At 38.7% G+C, this 22,784-nt stretch overlaps 1 protein-coding gene across 4 annotated transcripts in view; it reads right to left on the bottom strand.

Moving 5' to 3' along the window:
* LOC119652676 (protein tyrosine phosphatase type IVA 1) overlaps window positions 1-22,784 on the bottom strand; it is a 179,162-nt gene that overhangs the window by 33,863 nt on the left and 122,515 nt on the right. For 2 of the 4 annotated variants that reach the window (XR_005249575.1, XM_038056945.1), the window contains exon 2: window positions 2,581-2,655. The gene's annotated coding sequence lies outside the window, so the exon portion shown is untranslated. The other 2 variants (XM_038056947.1, XM_038056946.1) reach the window with 2 other exon arrangements.

Here is a 22,784-nt window from a genome sequence, read left to right as displayed (position 1 = left end):
AATTGCCTTATGCCATAATTGTCATCCTTTTCGATGAGCGCCTTAAAATCTCTCATAGCGTCGTACACCTCCCTCCCCTCACCTTCTATGATTCCGTGTACTGGATGACTACCATCAATAACGAATGCCGCCTCGCGGAGACAAAAATATTGCGTTGAATTTGTGGCGAAACACGCTATGATTCTGGGTAATGCTGCACTCTCAAAAAACGCGGGTAGGCGCAGAGACCCATTAAGTACGTTGTCGAGTGGAGAAGCGACTTCACAGACAGAAAAAGGAAGCCTGGGAGAACCAACAAGTCTGTCAACTGGACATATACAGGGAGCAACCGCACCAGGCGCAGAAGTTTTACCAACAAGTCAGTAGGATGAAGCTTTATATACTTCGATGATCATCTAACCGTATAGGCATATTGGAACGAGAGGGAGAAAACTCAGTCCAGAAAGTCTATAAACGCAATATCTATGGTTGAAAAAGAAGACGTAGTGCCTTAGATGGCACGATGCCTTAGGTCAGGGCGACAGACAGTTTTTAGGATTATCGAATTGATGGACGAAACCGGGATGTGTGGAGTTCCTCACTAAGGCAGGCCTAAATCGGATACCGGTGGTTGTGCCGTTGATGATGATGATGATTTGGCATCACCTGAACGAAGCGCATAAACTAAAATGGACGATTCGGATCTGGATGAACCGAAACCACTACCAAACGGAACGGAGGTTAAAATAAAAAAACAAAAAAGTTTAAAATGAAAAAAAAAATTATCATTGTAAATAAATCAACTCTAGGCACTGAAGGCCACTAGTTCAGTTACTCGCCGATTTGTAAGAGTTTGACAGTACCATCTAGTAACTGCCACGTTCTAATCAAACTTGCGAGTGACTAATGCGCGATTGTTTCTCGGATAGTTCTACTTTATTTTTCATGTAGATAGAAGGATGTAGATAGGAAAAAAATCTAAAAAACCTGAAAAATAAAGTGGCTTAAAAAACCCTCCATGGAGCAGAAATGAAAATTGATGACCCTTCAACTGACCAATGAATCGAAATTATTTTGTACGTGTTGGACAAAGGTGGTATTGCTTTCTTCTTTGGTTATCGTCTGAAAGTTGAATTCATAACTTGAGATTGCTAAGCTTTCTTACAGTTAGTTCCAGGGCGAACTTAGAACCAGCCACTTTATAATTTCACAGACGATTCACTGGACGGAAATAAATAAGTACCCTTACCCTTTGATTCGATGAAAACGGATTATAAAATCCTTCCAAAATTTTAATAAAAATATTTTTAATAGGAAGTTGTTTGTTTGGAAATTTTCGAAAAATGCTAGATATTTCTACTGTTAAGGAGAGGGAAGGCTAGGTTTTAACGTTTTTCATTTTTTTTTGACTTTTTTTTTGTTTGTCTGAATGGAGAGCGTTTCAAGCAGAGCCAAGATGCCCTCCTGAAGCCACGTTTTGGGGGTTTTACACAGAACAACAATGAAAGTTCGAACCAATTTACGTGGAAAATCTCATCGAAGCACTTGAATGGAATCTTTGTCATCGTTGAGATTGTAGCTTATATAGCAGCCTTTATCTTCGATGAAAGTCCTTTGCTTTTCTAATCCTTATGTAAGGCATGGGAATCAGTAGTGGACCAAGTGCTAATGAATGGGCGCGATAAGCTAAGTGAAGCCGGGAGCTGAAAAGCAGACTAAAGAAGGTAGGATTCGCCGTAGTCAGGAACAAAAAGGGGGTTTAGACATCATGGATGATAACAGCATCCTTTATGGACCTAGCATCGATGATTCAGTGTGAGCTAAATCGATCGCTTATGATCAGTTTATTCAAAGCGTTTTTCCCACAATTCATGTTTCAAAGTCGATGCGCCTCATAACTTCAAAGCTATTGCACTGATCCTTCTGAAATTTTGAACACTATTTCTGTACATACTTTACGAAGTAGCGCTGAAGAGTTTTTTTTTCAAGTTTGTTAATAATTTTATTTTGCAATAATAAATTGGTCGATTTTTTTCGACAAAAATGGCATTTTCACTAAAAAGTGTTTCCAAAAATTGAAAAATTGAAATTTTGAAAAACCCTTCTAGCGTTACTTGAGAAAAGCGATCATGTAATGAAAGAACTTTGATTTTTTGATTTCAGGTGATCCAGCAATGAGTTATGAGAGCATCGCAATTCTATTTTTTTTGGAGACGCTTCCGAATAATTGCTGCCATTGCATTATTTTTTAATCTTTCTTCATGAAAATTTTACCCAATATTCTTCGAATGTCATACTTGAAAGAACAATTGGTTTTAATAAATCATTTCAACTGTGTCGTTGAAAAAAAAAATCACAAAATTGTGCCTTTTTTTGTACGAATTAACGTTACCCCGCGAAAGCCAAAGAACCCCTTATGCGAAGATAATATCATAGATCTCGAAGAGTTATATATATATGTATTTGCGTGCCAACTTTTAGAATTACATCGTTTTCATTTTCGTAGAATTTTTCATTTCTTCATTATACTCTTTGAACTTAAATTTTTCCGATGCTTACATATACTCATGTATCCATAAATAATATAAAAAGTATATTTACTTATTTGTGCTGGGCCTGGCAGTACTCTGCGCTGTCTAGGTGAAACTCCATAGAGGTGAGAACAAGTCGAACCAGCTGAAATAAAAAAAAATAAGATAAACATCAAAATTGAATATAAAATTTATTTCAAATTAGCAATTGCTTAGATACTAGGGGAATTCCGCGTAAATTCTGTAGAGCGTACAAACGACTGTGCTATAATGATACAGACCTCAAGTATGAAACTATTGGGCACTGATATTAAACTAACACCCGGCACAAAAAACTTGATTAGAAATCCTTTTTTATGTTTAAATGTATACGCAGAATAAAAATCCTTCTAAAATTCAATGGAATATACGCAGTATATAAGGAAAATCATGAGGCATGAAACTTTTACTAAAGAAACGTTCCCGTTTTCTACGAAACTTAATCTGTGTAGTCTCTTTGTTCACAAATTTTACTTAGTATTCTATTTGAAACTATGCTTAAGTGTCATTGTCTGCCGTGGAAGACGTATGCTTGAAGGAACGGGACAACCAGAAAAGCACACATAAACATCCATGACCTAGACCACGACTAGAGCTCGAAGCACGATCTCTCATTAGGGCCAAGGAAGCAACATTCTACTCCCACATGCACACGTGACGGGATTTATATATACATATTGATATGCTTAGTTAAAAATCAATATAAATCTGAATCATTTGTACAATTATTTTATTGCGATTTGTCAACTTATCCCAAGAATTTGACTTGCACAATACGTAATACACATCCCTATCAGTTTCAAAATGTCCGCACCGCAAATGATAAAAATAACTGAAAACAACGTGATTCAACTGACTACCAGCCAACGTTGACGTAACATGGCAGCTACGAAGCTTAACACCCTATTTTACATGTGCCTCCAGCTTCACGTTATCAAGTAATGTGACATTGCGGGATTGAATGCCCTTGTGCCGTACATACACTCGCATTGCAGGTAACGTCGTTCAACGGTTGCACTGTAGAAGCTGAATATAAATAGAAAGCATTGAGAGATGCCTCCTCGTGATAGTACCAAGGAAACATAGAATGACAACATTTACGTTTGAAAAATTATAATAAGATGCACTTTTGAGAAAAAGCTAACCCCGAAAATACATGCTTAGTATACCCACCCTTGAAGAGCTTCGTGAAGTATGATTGTCAGAAGTCATACAGTTCGACGAAATGAGTTTGTGAGTGAACCTATCTTGATTAAATTTGGGAAATTTATTATTTTAAGAATTTTATCAATGCGATAATTATGACAAACATGATTAATGTTCGCAAGTAGACATAACATAATCATGTAGACTGCTTAAATATGTTGGCTGTAGGAGATACTCAGCACGATTCGATGATATTTTTCTAAAAAGTTTAATGTGACAATAATGGGAAGTATGTATATAAGCAAAAGATTTGTGGGAGACACTTAGAGTACACACCACCCCAAAACGAGGGGTGTATGTTGTCAGGTGACAATTTCAAGTTGAGGTGGCATGAAATTAGATGTATGCACCGATGGTGTTATGAAAGAGTATTTATTTTGTCTACACATATATACTATGCTATACTATATAGAGTGTGTACGGGCACAATGCGCACCCAATAATTCTAAGAAACGCCAATTGAGTTCATTTTGTATATTCTACGAATTTTATTGTTATGTTGTTGCCTGAAAGATTTAGTAGTAGAAAGCTTTATTGAAATCAATCCATTGTGTTTCTTTCTACTACACGCCATCAACTAGAAAATTGCCGTGAATAATCTGAGGAAATTTACTGGGAATATGAGAACCGATGACCACATGCTGAAAAAGTTATCAGGACGTTGCGTCATTTCAAAACACCACCCCACTTGACAAGAGTTCAGAAAAATATTAAACTAGAACATAGACAATATTTCATTGGTTTTTCATTAACAACTCTTCACAAAGTTTTTAGAATCCTTAATTCAAATGCTAATTTTCTTCAAAAGTCAGCCAATTATCGGTGAATATTTATTGAAAGGCGAGGACTTTCTCTTCGGTCTACATATCCTCTTTAAATCCTCCCCTCAAGAAGTGATTCCACTTTACAATAATATCAAACATTATTGTATAAATAATATCATTTAAGGGAAGGCGATCGCGACGGGTTTTCAACGGATTTTGAGAGAGAGGACTTCCTACTTTTTCCTTCATACCCTTGTTTGCTCTTGTGGGGATAGGGTGCAAAATTACACCTGCTGGTTTTGATATGAAAATATAACCTTGGCAACGTGCGGTACACCACATCCCTTTCAATTTTTTTCAGAGAATTACAAAAAAAAAATTCACAAGGAGCAGGAGCTTCCTATTTATCGTCTATTTAAAATAAGGAACAAGGTTTTGTGGGGTGGGCAGTCAGGTTATGAAGCAATGGAATCATACAACTTTTAGTAAAAATTTGCCTACATCTATATCTTCCTGGTCGAGCAGCTTGTCATCCGACAGCCACACAGCAGGTACAATATTTCCTAAACTTTCAGGAGGAAAATTTAGCCAGACACCACCATTATTTTGAGGCTTGATTTTATTTGGAGCATATTTTCGCAGTGAACAAATGAAAAGCTGTGATTTCAGATTTCAACTGAAGAACTATGATCCGTGTGGAATTTCGGATTTTCCAAAACTCGCCAAGTAAGCACCCTAACTTCTATCTGCTTTGCGATTAGGAGCCAAATTATGAAATCATCCTGTAATCGAGGGTCCCTCAGTGCAAGGATAACCACACGAAGTCTGCGGCTACAAAACATAAATTTACATAAACTGAACAGAACCTAACATAGTGGCGTAGCTTAAGGGGAGTGGGTAGCAAGTTTATCCATATGGGAAAACACCTCGTATATTTGATCCTTTTTCTCAAAAAGTACTAATCCGAATTTATTGAAATTTTGTCTGTTTATTCATGAATCTGAATGAATATTTAACATTCAAGGTAGAAGGAATGATTCTAAATGGTACTCTTTTTTTTAGAGCAACATGAAAATTGTGAAAAAATTCCCGCTGTTCTTCCTACTTTGATATTTATGAATGTATTTAAAATTGTTCTACCATAGTGAACGAAGAAGCATTAATCTATACTCCTGCAAAATTCTAGAACGATTAGTTCACCTGGTTCCAAAGGAACATTAATCGGAAAAAACGTGATTTTTCAGGAGAGGCAAAAAACGTGGCGATTCATATTTCCCGGCTTTCTTATCGATTTCTTTCGATTTTTCGCCCTAGAGTTGTTGCTTTAACTCTCTACTATCCCTGCAGAGTGCAGGGAGAACGATTGTTAACGATTTTAGAAGAAAAATCGAGATCAATCGACATATGTGAAGCCCGGAGAAGCGTATATAAGTGAACCTCAACTCGTGTTTCAACAACTTGTGTTATTTCGCATCATTTAATATTAGTTTATATTAGATTTTCGCGATGCCCCGAAGCACACGTGTTTTTTAAAAAAATGGAAGAGTGTTTAGGGGAAGAAGACCTCAAGAACGCCAGGAAAACATACTTCGACCTTCTACCCCACAGCCAACAACCGGACCTTCCATTGCAGGGTCTGTACAGGAAGTACATCGAAGGGTGAACAGCCCGGAATCCTCTCTTTCAGAAAAATCCTTTTTCTCTTCCTTCTCGAAAGTTAATCACCACTTAGAGGAGTACGACAGCTTTGAGGGAAATGAAAATTGTAAGATCATAAATTTTAGTATGTAAAGTAATATTTCTTGCAATTTTTCTGATTACTTTTATTTACTTATACTTATATATATATTATATTTGGAATAGAAATTTTCAATAAATCTCTGGGGAACATGGGTTGTTATATAACTTGTCATGGTAAGCTCGAGATGTCAGTAATTTTTAGACGTGGTCTTGCTGCAAAACTTCAATTGCTGTGCAAAAATTGTGGAAAATTTTTATAGTATTCATATATATTTTTAGGTGGTCAAACTGACTTTGACATTTTGAACGTCAGGTTCACCTATGTCCTCAGAGCAATCGATAAAGGTCCTACTGCAGGCAAAATTTTATGCGGCGTTATGAACCTGCCTCCTCCCATCACCAAACATGCTGCATACGACAGCATCTTGGTGTCTGCTGCCAAACAGGTGGCCAAGGGATCAATGGCGAATGCACTAAATGAAGCCGTGGAAACGAACGACAATTTTAGGGCCATAAGTGTGGCTCTCGATGGCACATGGCAAAAGAGAGGCCACACTTCCCTGAATGGTGTTGTCAGGGCGACCTCCATTGATAATTGTAAAGTACGGGAATCACCAAACCAGTTATTTGAGTCAAAATTTTATACTGTATTTTATTATAGGTCATTGTCATAATGTCAAAGTTTTGCCATTGCTCTGGCAAACTGAAAAATGAGCATGATGCCGACTGCTAGGCAAGTTTCATTGGCTCCAGTGGGACGATGGAAGTTCCTGGGGCCAAACAGATATTTGAGAGGTCACAAGAGAACTACGATGTGCGGTATAAGGAGTGCCTTGGTGATGGAGACTCGAAAGGCTTTCTTTCTGTTGTTGAGAGTAAACCGTAAGGGCCAGATTTCGAAATACGCAAGTTGGAATGCATATGCCATGTGCAAAAAAGAATGGGGACCCGTCTTTGCAATTTAAAATCAAACTTGGGGGAAAAAACTCCAAGATAGAAAACCAACTGGAGAAAAAAACAGGTTGACGGATGCAGCCATTACCAAAATTCAAAATTTTTATGGTAATGCTATCCGTCAACCTGAAAACAATACAGTTGAGAGTATAAAAGAAGCAGTTTGGGCAATATTTTTCCACATTGTATCGTCTAATGAACACCCCATTCATGACCTATGCAAACCATCTTGGTGCAAATTTCTGAAATGTCAAAATGAAAATACTGTGTATGATCATTCAAAATATTTTCATCTGAGCAGGGCAGTGATGGATGAAATAAAGCCTGTATTTCGACAACTGGCCCACCCTGATTTGTTACGAAAGTGTGTTCATGGCCGAACCCAAAACCCGAACAAAAGTTTCAATAATGTCATTTGAGCTCGCGTTCCAAAGACCACCTCTGTAACAAGGAAAACTCTTGAGTTTGGGGTTTATGATGCGGTATCTACCTTCAATGACGGCAATATAGCCCGACGTAGTCCTTCGTTACCTAGATATTGAACCAGGGAAGTTCTGTTGTGACGCTCTCAAGAAATCTGACGTCGAGAGAATTCAGAAGGCAAAAAGAAAAAATGTGGAGACGTCACAAAAAACCAGGCAGAAAACGAGAAATGCCAAAAAGAAATTGGAAGAATCATACTATATTTGGAAGAGGAAGGTAGCACTTCCTATAGCAAGGGAAAATTCTGATGTATCGAAAGTTGTGAGTTAATTAAAAAAAATTTATCTATGAATTCTGGTTTCTTTTTATACCTCTTTTCATATGATGTAATACTTCATCATATATATCACATTGCTTCATCACATGTCATCTCTTTAATATGAAATAGTCTTGGTTTTGACTGATTTCATGGTCCGCTAGCTCACAGGTCATAACAATTTTTTTTTTTCAATTTTTGCTACCCACTTCCTTTAATTCAATAAATCAAGAATCGTTACTTTCTAGTATCCCACCAATTCAATGTGATACTCTGCAGTCCGTAACCCACCAAGTTCATCCAAAAATTGAAATTTAAGGCCTAAAAACTCCCGTAAAGTTAGCTAGCTTTAGAGGCCTACTGCGAGGAACACAAAAGATCATATTAAGAATAGAAAAGTGTAGACTCATTGCACAAATAAAAATATAGAATTAAAGGATGATGAGATGGGAAAAAGGTGAACTGACAATCCAAAAAAAAAAACTCAGATAACAGCAGGACTACCTTATGTTGGGCAGCAATTTCTAAAAAGGGGAAAATGAAGCTAGAATTGTTTCGGCATAAGTCATTAGAGAACAAGAAAGAACCATTGCAAATCGTTCGTCTGCGCTACTGGCGTGTTGATGACAGATAATTTCTCCTAGTTGTGATAAAAGCTGGATAGCTCACAAGCATAAATTATTTTATTTTTCCCAATCAAGCTAAGAGCCAGGTTAGGTTTGTAAATTCGTGATGTATTGAATTTTTCACTTTTTAACTTGAAATGGAACACGGCTGTTTTCAAAGTGATTATTTTCATTTGGGGCTGTGTGATCTCTTGTGCGAGGGGCAGTGCCACCCTTGGCACTTTGGAATCTTGAAGAGATAGAAGCAGTTTTGACGTAACGTTTATGCGATATCAATTATTTATTATATTATTATTAAGGGCCAATACACTGTCAAACAAATTGCGCCACAGAGCGATTGGCAACGTTGCGTTGTGCAATTGCATTTCCCATACACTTCCACAACACTGTTCAAACCACTACATAGTACAAGTAAAGCTCTATTCATACGGTCCAGGAGCTAGCGTCTCCAGCACCTAACTTGTCCTCAGACACGGCACCGTAGAAGCCAAGAACACTCGCTTTGCGCCTTGAATTTAATTTCCTCAATACAAACTGATGAAAACTGAATGCATTTAATTAATATCGACAAATGGAACTACCATTCTCTCTGCATGACATTGTAATCATTCGTTCGTTGATGATAAATTCACAGTTGAAAAAGGAACGAATTTGCGCAACACCGCCATCTTCGTGAAATTTCAAATCAAATAGAAGTTCGCAATGCATTCTCCACATGGAACCACTTTATACTTGCGAAAATGATGCTTGAATTGTTGAGAGGTACATTTTGATATAGATTGGCCTCCGGTGGAACAATTCCTAAAAAAACGGCCATTAGAGAATTCGGTATCCCGGCAAAATTGATAAGACTGACTAGGCTGACCCTGACCAATGTGCGAGGCCAGATAAAAGCAGCACGATCACTCTCAAGGCCATTCGACATCAACAACGGTCTACGGCAAGGGGATTCCCTATAATGCGTCCTCTTTAACCTGGCCCTCGAGAAAGTGATGCGTGATACTGAGGTAAATGCAAGAGGTACGATCCTCTTTAAATCCACCCAACTAATGGCCATCATGGGAAAGAAGATCCGAGACGTACAAACTGCCTTCATTCAGATTGAGCAAGCGGCGCGAGATCTTGGGCTGCACATCAATGAAGGCAGGACAAAATATATGGTAGCAACGTCAGCATCGAAAACCAACCAACGACCAACATCAAACCGCACTGGTCAAACAGGAAGAATAAAGATGGGAGACTACAACTTTGGGACCGTTGATAATTTCTAGGGTCTAAAATCACAACCGATAACAGCTACAATGATGAAATCCGCATACGGTTGTTGTCAGCCAACAGAGCCTATTTCAGCTTACAAAAAATGTTCCGCTTGAAACATGTCACAATAGGGTCAAAGCTCTTACTGTACAAGACAATGATCTTGGTAGTCCTCATGTATTCCTCGGAGACTTGGGTTCTTAGCAAGAAGAATTGCGAACTCTTGGCCGCGTTCGAGAAAAGAATCCACCGAAGAATTTTTGGCCCCCTACATGAGGATCTATGAGCAATATCATGACCGTCAGGTTGTCGATAAAATCCGGAAAGTCTATAAGGGCAAAATCTATGGTAGAAAAAGAAGACGAGGCAGATTCTGCCTAAGATGGAGCGATGGCGTAAGTCAGGACGCCAGAAAGCTTTTAGGAATATCGAATTGGTGGACCTCGGCGCAAAACCGGGATGTCTGCAGTTCCTTATTAAGGCAAGCCTAGACCGGATACCGGTTGTTGCGCCGTTGATGATGATAATGATGTTAATTCCATTGATGATGCCAAAATTGAGATTTATGTGTCCAATCTGGAAGCAAACCCCCTTTTACCACGAAAGTTTGTTTGAATGGTCCCAAATATCTTCAACTGTAAAGGTAGCCTTAGCTTTCCTTTAAGAGAGATCTATGTATATAATATGAAAGTTTATCAACAAACTTAAAACGGTGCTATAAAAACACCACTGTATCAGCAAGTTCGATTAATTTTGTACATTAGAAATTTCTATCAAATGTTATTACTCCACATTTCTGGTCTTCCAGTTCTGTAATAGTATTCTCTGAAAACTTTCCCTGCAATAAACATTCTGAATGTAGAAAAAATTCTAAATTTGCTTGCCCAACTGTCGCACTTGTGTAAACTTTCCCATAGAGAACGCAATTGAAAAAACATCGAAAACAAACTAATTGCGGACGTAACAAGTTAATAGCATCGCTTGGAAATAACGCGAAATTACTTTCACATTTTTTTCATAGTTAAAATCCAATATCCTTTAATTGACAGGAAGAAATTAAATTCAGTCAGCAATATATTTACTCGATAACTCTACTTCCGACGAGGGAAGCATGATTCTGCATCGTAATTCAGAACATTGTCGGACTGGTTCTTCAGAGAAGGGATTGGACGACGGGCTAACAACTTATCTCCATTAAACAATTATAGTTCCCACTGTCCTTCCGTGGATGCTTGAGGTATAATTTTAAAAATAATCGAATGTACCAAAGTGATTTCAGATTAGTATGATTGACGATAAATCGAACGGTCTGAGCGAAGCAAATGCTTAAAAAGTACGGCCTTGATATAATATATATTAGATTTGCGTACAACCGCTTGCTCTGAAGAGAATTCAAAGTCAATGTCACCCTCTCATTTCTAATCTCACTCACTTAGTATAACCCATACCCATCTTGAATGTTTCTTTGCTATACATTAAGAACAGTTCACTTCGTGTTTAATCTAGTCCCTCCAGGCGAAGGACAAACTTTACAAAATTTATTCAATCAGATCGAGTGACACCACTTCTCCGGAATATGATGCTTTTAATCAATGGTTCTGTGGCGGAAAAATTTGTCTGCCAGTATATGAAAGATGAATGCCAGAAATACTGATATTCAATTCTATATACTGGCTCGGCGGGTCGACAAATGAGCAACTCCTCGTCAAGGTAGAACTGAATTAAGACACCAACTAAACAAAGACAAACTTTATAAAAGCATCGAAGCACTGTATAGGTGGTTAAAGGGTAGTATAGGTGCCAGGGCGAAATGCGGATTGGTACCCACGATAGAGAATAAGACCTGGGAAACGCCTGCTGAACCAACACCAAAAGCTCTACTACCGAACCCTATCTCCACCCCCACGTGGTGACCGCTGGGAGCTCTTTTTTAACGAAAAGCTGCAGACGGAGAAGGATGAAGGCGAGTCTCCCGCGCCTAGAAACGGCACAAATTCTACCAACTGGTTCTCCAGGTTGGGAGTTGGGTAGGGCTGACAACTCTACATGGAAAACCATTTGTTACAAAGCCACAAGAGCCTCGTACTGGACGCATAAAACAACGACGAACCTGGCAACGACAAAGGAATAACGATTTGCGCATTTACCAAGCAACTAGCCGATACCCTGTTTCAATATAGGGCTGATGTAACAGCGTTACAGGAGATGCGTTGGACAGGGACCGGTTTCCTGGAGAAGAGCCGCTACACCATATATTATAGCCGTCATCCAGTAAACCATGTGCTCGGAGTAGGTTTCTTAGTCAGCCAAAAAATGAAACCTGCTGTTATCGGCTTTGAAAACATAGGCGAACGGCTATGCACTTGGGGATTTTAACAGCCAAGTAGGACGGAGCCCGTATTCAGGCGATACGTTGGCTCCCATAGCTTACATCAAAATACAAATGATAACGGATTGCGGATTATTCAATTAGCAGTGTCACATGAAATGGTTGTTGGAAGTACCAGGTTTGCGGGGAAAGCGGTCCACAAACATACGTGGGTCTCTCCAGACGGGACCACCTTCAACCAAATCGACCGCGTGTTGATCGAACGTCGCCACCTGAATGTCAGAACATATAGGGGAGCCAATATAGACTCGGATAACTATCTCGTTGGCATGGTGCTCCTCTGACAATCAGGTGAGAGTTAACACTGAAACCATCCATAACACGGCCCTCCGTAACACCTATAAGGGGGAAATGAATGCCGCAATAACCGCAGTCAACAGAGATCCTGGAGATGAAGCATCAACAAATGATCTTCACAATCAGCTGAAGAAAGTTTTTATAAATACGGCCACAAACATACTTGGCCCCAGTCGCAAAAAAGAGTCGGAACGGCTGGTTCGACGATGAATGCAAGCTAGCAAAGGAACGGAAGAATGCTGTATACCGAGTAATGTTGCATTCTCAAAGGACACGGACACGCGCGGAGACTTATCACACACTCCGGCGAGCGAAGAAGCGATTTCACTGACGGAAAAAGGAAGCCTGGGAGAACCAACAGGTCTGTGAACTTGGAGCAACCGCAAGTTTTACCAACAAGTCAGCAGGATGAAGCCTTACACACCTCGATGTTCATCCTGCCGAGACAAAGAAAGAAATCTGATTTCCGACAGAATGGGCATATTGGAGCGTTGGGTTGAGTACTTTGATGAGCTACTGAACAACCAGAACATCGGCGAGTTGGAGGTCCCGCCAACTGGAGACGACGGACAAATACTGCCACCATGAAGTTTAGGAGAAACAGTATCAGGTATATTCTCCGCTATCTTGCTAGGTCGGATACCGCCTACGCCCAGAACATCATTGGCCTATACCAAAGAGGCTTCACTCCAGGCAAATTAGATCTTCTCTCTGCGGCAAGCAATGAAAAAACTGTTGGAATATGGACATCAATTGCACCATCTTTTCATAGACTTTAAGGCCACCTATGATAGCGTAGACAAGGTGAAACTGAATACGGCCACGAAAATTCGGTATCCTGACTAGGTTTGCCCTGATCAATGTACGAGGCCAGAAAAAAACCTATGCTGATGACATCCACATCATGGGAAGAACGACCCGAGACGTACAAACTGCCTTCATCCATCTTGGGCTGCAAATCAATGAAGGCAACACAAACTATTATATATGGTAGCAACATCAGCACCGAAGACGAATCAGCCAACAACATCAAACCGCACTGATCAAACGGGAAGAATGAAGATGGGAGACTACAACTTTGAGGCATCAACGGCCTATCTAGGGTCGAAAATCACAACTGATAACAACTATGATGACGAAATCTCTGAACGGTTGTTGGCAGCCAACAGATCCTATTTCAATTTACAAAAACTGTTTCGCTCGAAACGTCTCACCATAGGTTCAAAACTCTAGTATAAGACAATGATTTTGTCAATCCTCAGGTTCTTAGCAAGAAAAATTGCGAACTCTTGGCCGCGTTCGAGAGAAGAATCGTCTGAAGAATTTTTGGCCCCCTACATGAAGATGGACGATTCCGTAACCTACATAACGACGAAATCTATGAGCGATACCACGACCGTCAGGTTTTGGATAAAATCCGGGTCAATAGGTTACGGTGGGCGGGTCACCTAATCTGCATGGATGAGGATGATCCAGTCCGAAAAATCTATAAGGGCAATATCTATGGTAGAAAAACAAGACGAGGCAAACTCTGCCTGAGATGAAACGATGGCGTAGGCCAGGGACATCGAATTGGTGGACCTCAACGCAAAACCCGGAGTTCCTCATTAAGGCAGACCTAGACCGGATACCGGTTGTTGCGTCGTTGATGATGATGAATTAACCGTAATAAGATTCCAAATTTAGAGGTGTACATGGCAGGATTGAGACGAGTCGGAAAAGGCAACTATGGAGGCCAAGGCACGACACGCACTGCTGCGCCTTTGGTTAAGACGTTGTCTGGCGATAGGAGCGCTAAACATTACTGTTATGGACTGCGAATACAACTACAGACGTTGTTAATCTCGCGCAAAGTGGGGTTTTTAAATTGTATATTGAAATTTTTTGAATTACTTTCTCGAGAAAAGTAATGAGTTAATGTTACTGAGAAATTGGCATGTTCTATTTTAGGAGAGATTACTGGACGCAGTTGTATACAGCAAGTGGAACTGAACTAATAAAATTAAAAAAGTTTGTAAACATGGTAAGTTGTAGTCTCAATTAGGAATCGAGTTATATATCTATATACGTATTTGTTACGCTAAGTCTACTATGTTGAGTACATTTCTTCTATGGCGTTTTTATCAATTTAAAGCGATTACATAACTCATTATATTAATAGAAACAGTCCATATCGATTGGCTCTACTGATATCAATACATAGGTTGATAACTACTTCCAAATTGTCTGAGTTTATGACATTTTCGAAATGTTAACTTGGAGTTCTTCCAACAATTTTGCTTAGTTCTCTTCCAAAAATAAAGAATGCATTTAAACACGCTTCAAGTTAGAACACGTAGCACAAATTAGAACAGACGAATTAGCAAGTAACATTGACCTTAATCGTAAGACGAATTATCATGTTCTCGCGAATAATATTATTTCACAATTATCATCAATTCGTTACTGACTTTTATCGTTCCTATTCGATCGTTTCATGTGGTTTTTATTTGCAATAAGTAACAACATTCAATTATTTCGCTTCAAGGAGAGCTCGTAAAAACTTTGTGTCACATTTTGGCAATTATAAAAGCCACTCACGAAAATTGTAAATGATAGACTTGGAAAGTCGGCATTAATTTTTCTTTTATTTCTTTCATTAGTGTTTGGTTAATATGATACCGAATGGAATTTCTGAAAATTCAGCGGTTTCGATGACTCAGTTTTAGTTTGTGTGGTTACGCTTTGGCTTATACAGAAAGTCTTTCTGAAAAATTTCAGTCAAATATTCCAAAAAGCAAAGTTTCTCAGAAACCTCTTCGCGAATTTTAAAAACACGACAACAGAATAATAACACGCGATTACTTAATCACAAATTAGAATCACATGAGATGCATACAGCTTGGCAAGAAGTTATCAATTATTTACATTGCATGAGTTTCATTGAGTTGATTTTCAAATTGTTACTATGTGGTGAGTTAGTCAGCCTTAAGTATTGCCTTAGCCGAGGTTGGTATGAATAAGGAACCCATGCAGAGGATAGTTCCCATGTGTGCAGACTATCTTCATTCCCAGACTGGTGGAATCTTAACATCGTTTATTCCTAATAACTAATTTTACAGCTTATTTCCGTGCAGGTCTGATAAGAAAATACTGATAGTGGTGAAGTCTGTTCGAAAGTCATTCCTGAAACGCGGCATGACTACAAATACCCGGAATTATCAATAAAATAACACATTTTACCTGTGTGATGCTGATTGTACTACGTAGGTGTTGCAGTAACAGCAGTAAACATCCACGTTGTGTATTTTCCCGCACAACAGAGAAGTGTTTTAATGATGAAACAAGAAAATCTTTAGTGAGATGCGCACAAAATATTTCCCAATTTTTCTTCTTTCGCCGCAAAAATAAGCAGCAAATATATTTACTCAAAACAAAATCACAATGCGAAGTGTATTGGAAAAAAATATTAGCACGTCATCACAAAATAAGTGTGTTTTCAGCGAGGAAAAATATTATCGCCACAAACTGGTGCTAGGTTGCTCATGAATACATGCATGAATCAGATTAATGGCGAATTAATTAAATTTTTTATATAGTCTATATCACAGATAATATTCAGCACGTATGGTTGCAATATTGACAGCGCGCATCACATTTGCGAACGATTCAGGGCCACTTTTCAAATATTCGCCAAACACTATAACTTGCGAAAGCCTCGATCCACTTGTTACTTCCAAACGAATCAACAAACAACAAACAAACAGTTCTCGCCTTTGCGATTTGCGATTTTCCTCTAATTTTCTCTACTATTTTCCACAACCTGTTTTAAAAGACATCTCAATGTGATCTAAATTTACACCGAAATGAATCTATTTTTGGAGGGAATGTCAACAACAGGTCCCGTCGTTCAAATATGAGCCCCACACGCCAACGGTTGATCCAACGTACTAATGTCGCCAAAAGATTGCGTGATGACGACCTGAAGCCTTCCTTGTGGAGGGATAGATCCCGAAAAGATACTGCTTCCAAAAATTGCAGAAAAAATTACAAATCTCTGAAACTAATTACCAGTGTGTATCGTCAATGCGTTCGTTGCGAGTATCGAGGAAGCTCTATTGTTGTCAGTTTATAGCCAACAATTGAATAAATTAATTCACATATTTTATAAGTTATGACGTCGAGATATAATTTCGCGTAAGTACCGACAAGTGTCTATGCGGACGCGATGGTCAAGAATTTTAAGCGCTTTGCGACAAACCAGTTTCATTATTTGAATGAGACTGAAGCTCCGGCCGGGCCGCAGAATGAGGCTCCATTTCCGAGCTGCTATTGCAAAGGGGGGCGGGAGCATTGAACGCGAAAAAGTCGGCAAGCTGGGGGAGATAGGGCCCGAAGAAAACGCCAGCCGAACGACCGGAAAACCCACTACATGCCAGCCAAGAGTTACCGCTCTGCAGCAATTCAAATTCATCCACTTGAATGAGAGAACATTTTATATTTAGAATGACTTGAACAAATGTTGTAGAAACGAGATTAACTTGTCGAATAGATGCGTACGTAGAACTTGTAATGCCAATTTACCGTCTGCTACCTATGAAATTGACCTTTCGACCCACACATGAGATTCTTTGTAAAGAAAACGAACAAGGGGGTGTGCTTCATTGTAGGCATGAATGGCCTTGAAATATGTTTCGTTTCTATGAAAAGCAAAAAAAAATTTAACTTTTCAATTTGTTATGAAATGCGATTGATGCTATCCCACATTTCCGATCACTATAGAAATTTCCTGATGGAATTGTAGACGACGCAAAATTATATCATGACCAATTAAATAGCCTAAATTAATTTAGTCGCTTGGAAACCATTAGGTTTTCCGACAATTGATAATAATTGCTTCTTTTCTCATCAGAAGCAACAGAATCAATACTTCAAATTAAATTTTGCGTCCGCGCGACTAAAAGCAGGAAGCTAGGTTTGGCAACTATTTCTGAACTGCAAGAGCTCATTTTGGTTCCATTTGAGTAACCAGGTGTTAGTCTGCGACTTTAGCAATCTGTCGTGATGGAAAGTTCAGTGTAAAGAGATATACGTACTATCGTAGCAATATAGATAGTATAGCACATTGTATCTTGCAGGCATTGCAGAAAATAACAACAAATTGGCTTTCAGGAAAAGTTAGTGTATCCTAACCTTGGATCTAAGGGATATTAGTTTTTCTGAAATCAACGAAACCTCATTAAAACCAGTTCAGTGTCTGTCACACGTACTTTCTCAGAACCGACTGTACCAATTGACACAAAATGTGGTGGGAAGGTGGAAACTATGAACGCCCACAGGTGCAGTGAGTTACATCTCTCTATGTTGAATTTTTGGGGGGATGGTCCCCATACATGCATTTACATACATTTTTTTACCAAATATAGCCATGTGGGGTATCAAACGAACGGTCTACATTGTACTTTCAGAAGCCAACCTTAGTTTTGACATATGCTGGGAAGGCGGGGAATGCAGGGGCTGGAAATTGATCGCTTCTTTAACAGGCCCATTCTCAGAAATTACCCAACCGAAAAATCTGAACAAGTCGAGAAACGGGAGGCTAGATGCTTCAGGTATAAAAGTATTTCTGTTTCCCTATATGAAGAGCATAACGCAGCTCTCCATTGGTTGATAGCTTTGACTGGAGATATTTAAATCGCTCAGTTCTGCCAGCGGCAGCGGCCTGTCCCGAACTGAGCGATTTAAATATCTCGGGTCAATACTATCGCCCAATGAAGAACTGCGTAATGAAAATGCTCCGCGCGTTAACGCAACCTGAAAGTGGCGTTCCACAATTGGTGTGCTTTGTGATCGACGCGATCGATATGGAGTTGCATTCATCGTGGACAAAACTGCGAGAGAGGCGTCTTCGATGGTATGGTCACGTCATTCGAGCTAACGAGAATTCACTTGCCAATATTGATCCGAACATCGAAGCCAATGGTAAGCGATGAAAAGATCGGCCGAAACAATGGTGGCTCGATACCCTCGATGGGGATTTTAAAGCCTCGTGATTACATCCAGATCAGGAATTTGATAAAATAAAATGGCGAAACCGATCACGACAAGCCAACCTCGCTTGTGAACGGGACAAAGGCCGAAGAAAAAGAAGAAGATGTGAGGAGTGATGAGTGCCTGACAGTTCCGTGTCACATAATTAAAAATTCTATTGGCTTCTATTTTTTAGAAAGCGATTTAAATAAATCATTTGATGGAAAGCACTGTATTGAGAATAGTCAGCCTCATATGCTTTTCGCTCGGAATTTAATATTATTGGCTAATATGAAGAACTTAACCCAGAACAAATACGAACAAGTCGAGAAACCGGAAGCTAGACGCTTCAGGTATGAGAGGTTTTGTGTATTTCTTTTATAAAGAGATTTGAGTGTTCATTTGTCCCATTAGTATGTAGCACGTAATATATGCATATATTATACGAGAATATCCACTTTCAGGTGATATTGAAATTCAAAGTCTTGAATTTGCACAGAAACGAGAGCTTTGACCTATTATAACTTTGTTAGTAATAGTGCGATTTTCACCAAATTTGATAGGATCATACTCTATGCTGTAGCCTACATTACCGCATTTCGGGATTCTAGGAGGAATTTAAGGTGAGTTTCCCTACCAATTACTAAAAATTATAGTAATATACTATTATTAACTTTATTTGAACAGGTATCGGTATGGAGGGTATTTTGGGGCCTAGGTACCATACAGTGGCAGCCTCCTGACTTTTTTCAAATTTTTCGGTTAAGTATAATAGTTTCTGGGAATGAGTCCGTTCAGGAAATGATCACTTTCAACGCCTCTCATAGTTCCCATCTGTCCAGCATATTTCGTTCGGATGGATTCAGCAGTTTTGGAGGAAAGTGCATGTGACAAACAGACAGACAGTAAATCGATTTTAATAAGGTTTTGTTTTACACAAAACCTTAAGAAAATCATAAAGCTGCCTCTATGCGGTGTCCAAGCCTCAAACTACTAGGTTTATTCTAGAGTCATAGAGACTATAGTATGAAGCATAATATGCACAAGTTTGATCAAAATCGCACTACTACTGATAAAGTCACATAGCTCAAAATTGTCTTTTCCGTGTAAATTTTTTGTAAACCAAAATACTAAATATCAAGATCACATTAAAGTGACAGTCAGATAGTTCTGCACCTCACCTCACACTCAAAAGTACTTACATAAGAAATAAACAAAATCTTTCATACCTGAAGCGTCGAACTTCGGGTTTCCGAATTGTTTCTGTATGGCCGCGGTTTTCTTCTTAATTTGGTTAATCTAGCGGCGTATTTGTCTTTTAATTTTTCAAGAATAGCTTGAATAAGTTGCAGAATCATAACAGTGTATGTTTCTAAGTTCATTACGGAGCAAATATTTAGTCCCCTACAGACTTCTTCCAGATGTCCAGAACCTAGAGTTTCCGAAAATAACTCACCAAACCGAGTCGGAAGTATGGCATGTCACCGAACCATACTAATGGTGATGTCACTGGTCACAATGCTAGGATCACCAGCACTCAGCCGATTAGCTGTGAACAAACTAAACATCGCGAAAACGGTATTCAATATCATGATCAAGTTGAGATTAGCTCCTCCATGGTCCTTGCGCTGCACTCTACCATATGAGACTCAAAAAACAATGCGTGGAGACTGCATATTATTATATTATATTACAGAGCATCCAGTTCGACACATCCATGATTTCGTCAAGCTTGCTTTGCCTAAATCGTCGACTTACTGTATATACTCAGGGGCAAAAACACGGACGTTGACTAAATTTGTTGTTTTTACATATGTATTCGTATTTTTGTCCTCATTCATAAAATAAATATATAGTAAGGGTAAAAAAAGTGGGCACAGCTGAGTAGAGTGTTTAATTAAAGATCGCAAGAAGATTTCATTTTCATTCACAAAACAAAATTTTTTTAACTGTTTTTCTAAAGTTAGTAGAAAATCCTGGGAGTCAAAAAATAGAAACAATCTCTATAATTAGTATTTATTTGGATGTCTGATAACGAAATGCTGTCAAGTGGTGTAAAAATGAAAGAGGAGCGCATTTGAGAGACGTTGGGAAATGTTTTGACGTCCCTCCGTCAGTCGTATAAACAATTTATGTAAAATGGGAAAATCCTGGTACAAAAGAAAGGCAAAACGGAAATGGACGACCTTTAAAATTAGAAGAAAGGCTTAGGCGAAATCTAATACGAACTATCTAGAAAGATGCCGCCAAAACCAGTACAGATATTCGAAAAGTAGTGATCAAAAACCATCATAATCAGATGTCGGAATCTGCGGTCCAGTGAATTTTGGGAAAATATCTCCAATGACAATTATCCTAAATATAACATAATTTTTTTAGAAGAAATAAAGTTAGCGCTGTAGGGCCATAACAAAATTTTTTTATTTCAAGGAAAAATTTGGGAATTTGCTTCCCTGGCCCATACTGGCGCACGCGACGGTATTTGGTATATAAGACGCACAACGAATTAGCGACCCCATTTGAAATGTTAAGGGGATCATCCCCGTTTTTTGGCTTTTTTTAGAATTTTTTTGTGAAGAACTGAATAAAAATACAAATGCGAATTTTTCACCCTATATTTATTAAAATCTTGAGCGTGCGTAGTAATTTCCAGCCAGATGGCATAGTTCGTTATTGAAATATAGAGCAATTCATATACCAATCTCCAAAAAAAGGTGTTTTTCTGCTGCCAGGCTAGAGGGCGCTGCGATCCTTTTAACAAAAAAAAAATGTAAACGGCATTTTAACGTGGAGACTTAACTACAGTCCGCAAACCAAGATTATTAAGAAATATAAAAAGCTAAATTTTTGGTGCCGTGTTAAAGTTTTTTTGTGAATTTTGATATTTTTTCTCGGCTTCTCCAATGTATACAAAAAAACTACTGAATGAATCGCAATTATCCTAGTTTGCGGACCGTAGAAATATGTTCTGAATAAGTCAAAATAAAAAAAAAAATTTCAAAGAATTCCGTTCGGTCGATTTTGGGCTATGGTGGCAACCGATTTTCAACATGCATTTAAAAAGTAAAATGCGATTTTCAACCATAAAATCTTAACTGAACTTTAATCTACTATACCTAATCCATAAGCCCTAGGTTTCTTCAAGAAACACATGTACAGCCTTGGATTCAATTCTTGTCCTTTTAGTGAAGTCATTCGGACCGACAAATACGAGCTTTATTACGCCGATCGACATAAGTCTGGCATGTGACTTATTATGTATTTAACACTCTAATTTCCGAAGGACTCCGAATATCAAAAAATCACTGCTCATATATTCTACACTATATCTAGGTACAATTGATGCAAAAAAAAATTCGATTCCGCGGATCCGACACACGGGATGACCCCCTTAAGTACCATAGATAACGCACGCAAGAGGAAACGCTACTATTTAGAGTATGACTTAAATTAATTAAATCACTCATTTTCTTAATATGTTCAATATTCATTGTAGGTTGTTTTTCGCACGATGGAATTTTACTGCAAGTTGAGGGTATCCTAACAGTCTAAACTTACTGTATATTTATGGACTAAATATGCCCCCTTATGCTCATGAAATTAGATGATAAATTAATTAATCAACTGAGCTTTAGATATTTCAAGATGATCATAGTCCGAAGCATTCATCTAATTATGACCGTCGCAGAAATCCGATCTAAACCTCAATGTAAATCTTTGGGAAGGGTTAAACTGATGTGTTCGTATGAAGATATTTTTTTGAAACGGCGTAATTAACGTTAATGTCACAGGAAGAATCAATGAAGACTCCGACTCATAATAATAATAATCGTTGGCGTTACAGTCCAATTTGATCCGGATCTTGAAGTGTGTCAAAGCACTTCATTCAAGACGACAAGATTATAGTACCTTGTAGGAGATAATGTGGCCAGCGTTGCGCTAGTCCGAGATTATTACCCTGATTTGACTCAAGTATTCACTTTACAGCTGAGCCGACTGGTATCCAGCGTCAAGCTACGACACAAATCCCATTGCCACCAGGAGATTTGAACCGCGACCTTCCGTACGACAACCTAGTGCTCTAACCACTGACCCATCCGGACAGCCGATTGATTAATCTTGTAAACTCGATGCCTCGCAGATGCGGGCAGGCGATAAAGGCAAATGGCTATGCACTACATTTGAATAGAAAAAAACGCTCTAAAGCTTGAATTTAATGTTTATATGGTTTTAAGGGGGTCTCCCATGTGAAGG

Source organism: Hermetia illucens, chromosome 3, assembly GCF_905115235.1.
Source record: "Hermetia illucens chromosome 3, iHerIll2.2.curated.20191125, whole genome shotgun sequence".
Classification (NCBI taxonomy): domain Eukaryota; kingdom Metazoa; phylum Arthropoda; class Insecta; order Diptera; family Stratiomyidae; genus Hermetia; species Hermetia illucens.
This window is presented reverse-complemented; position numbering and strand designations above follow the sequence as displayed.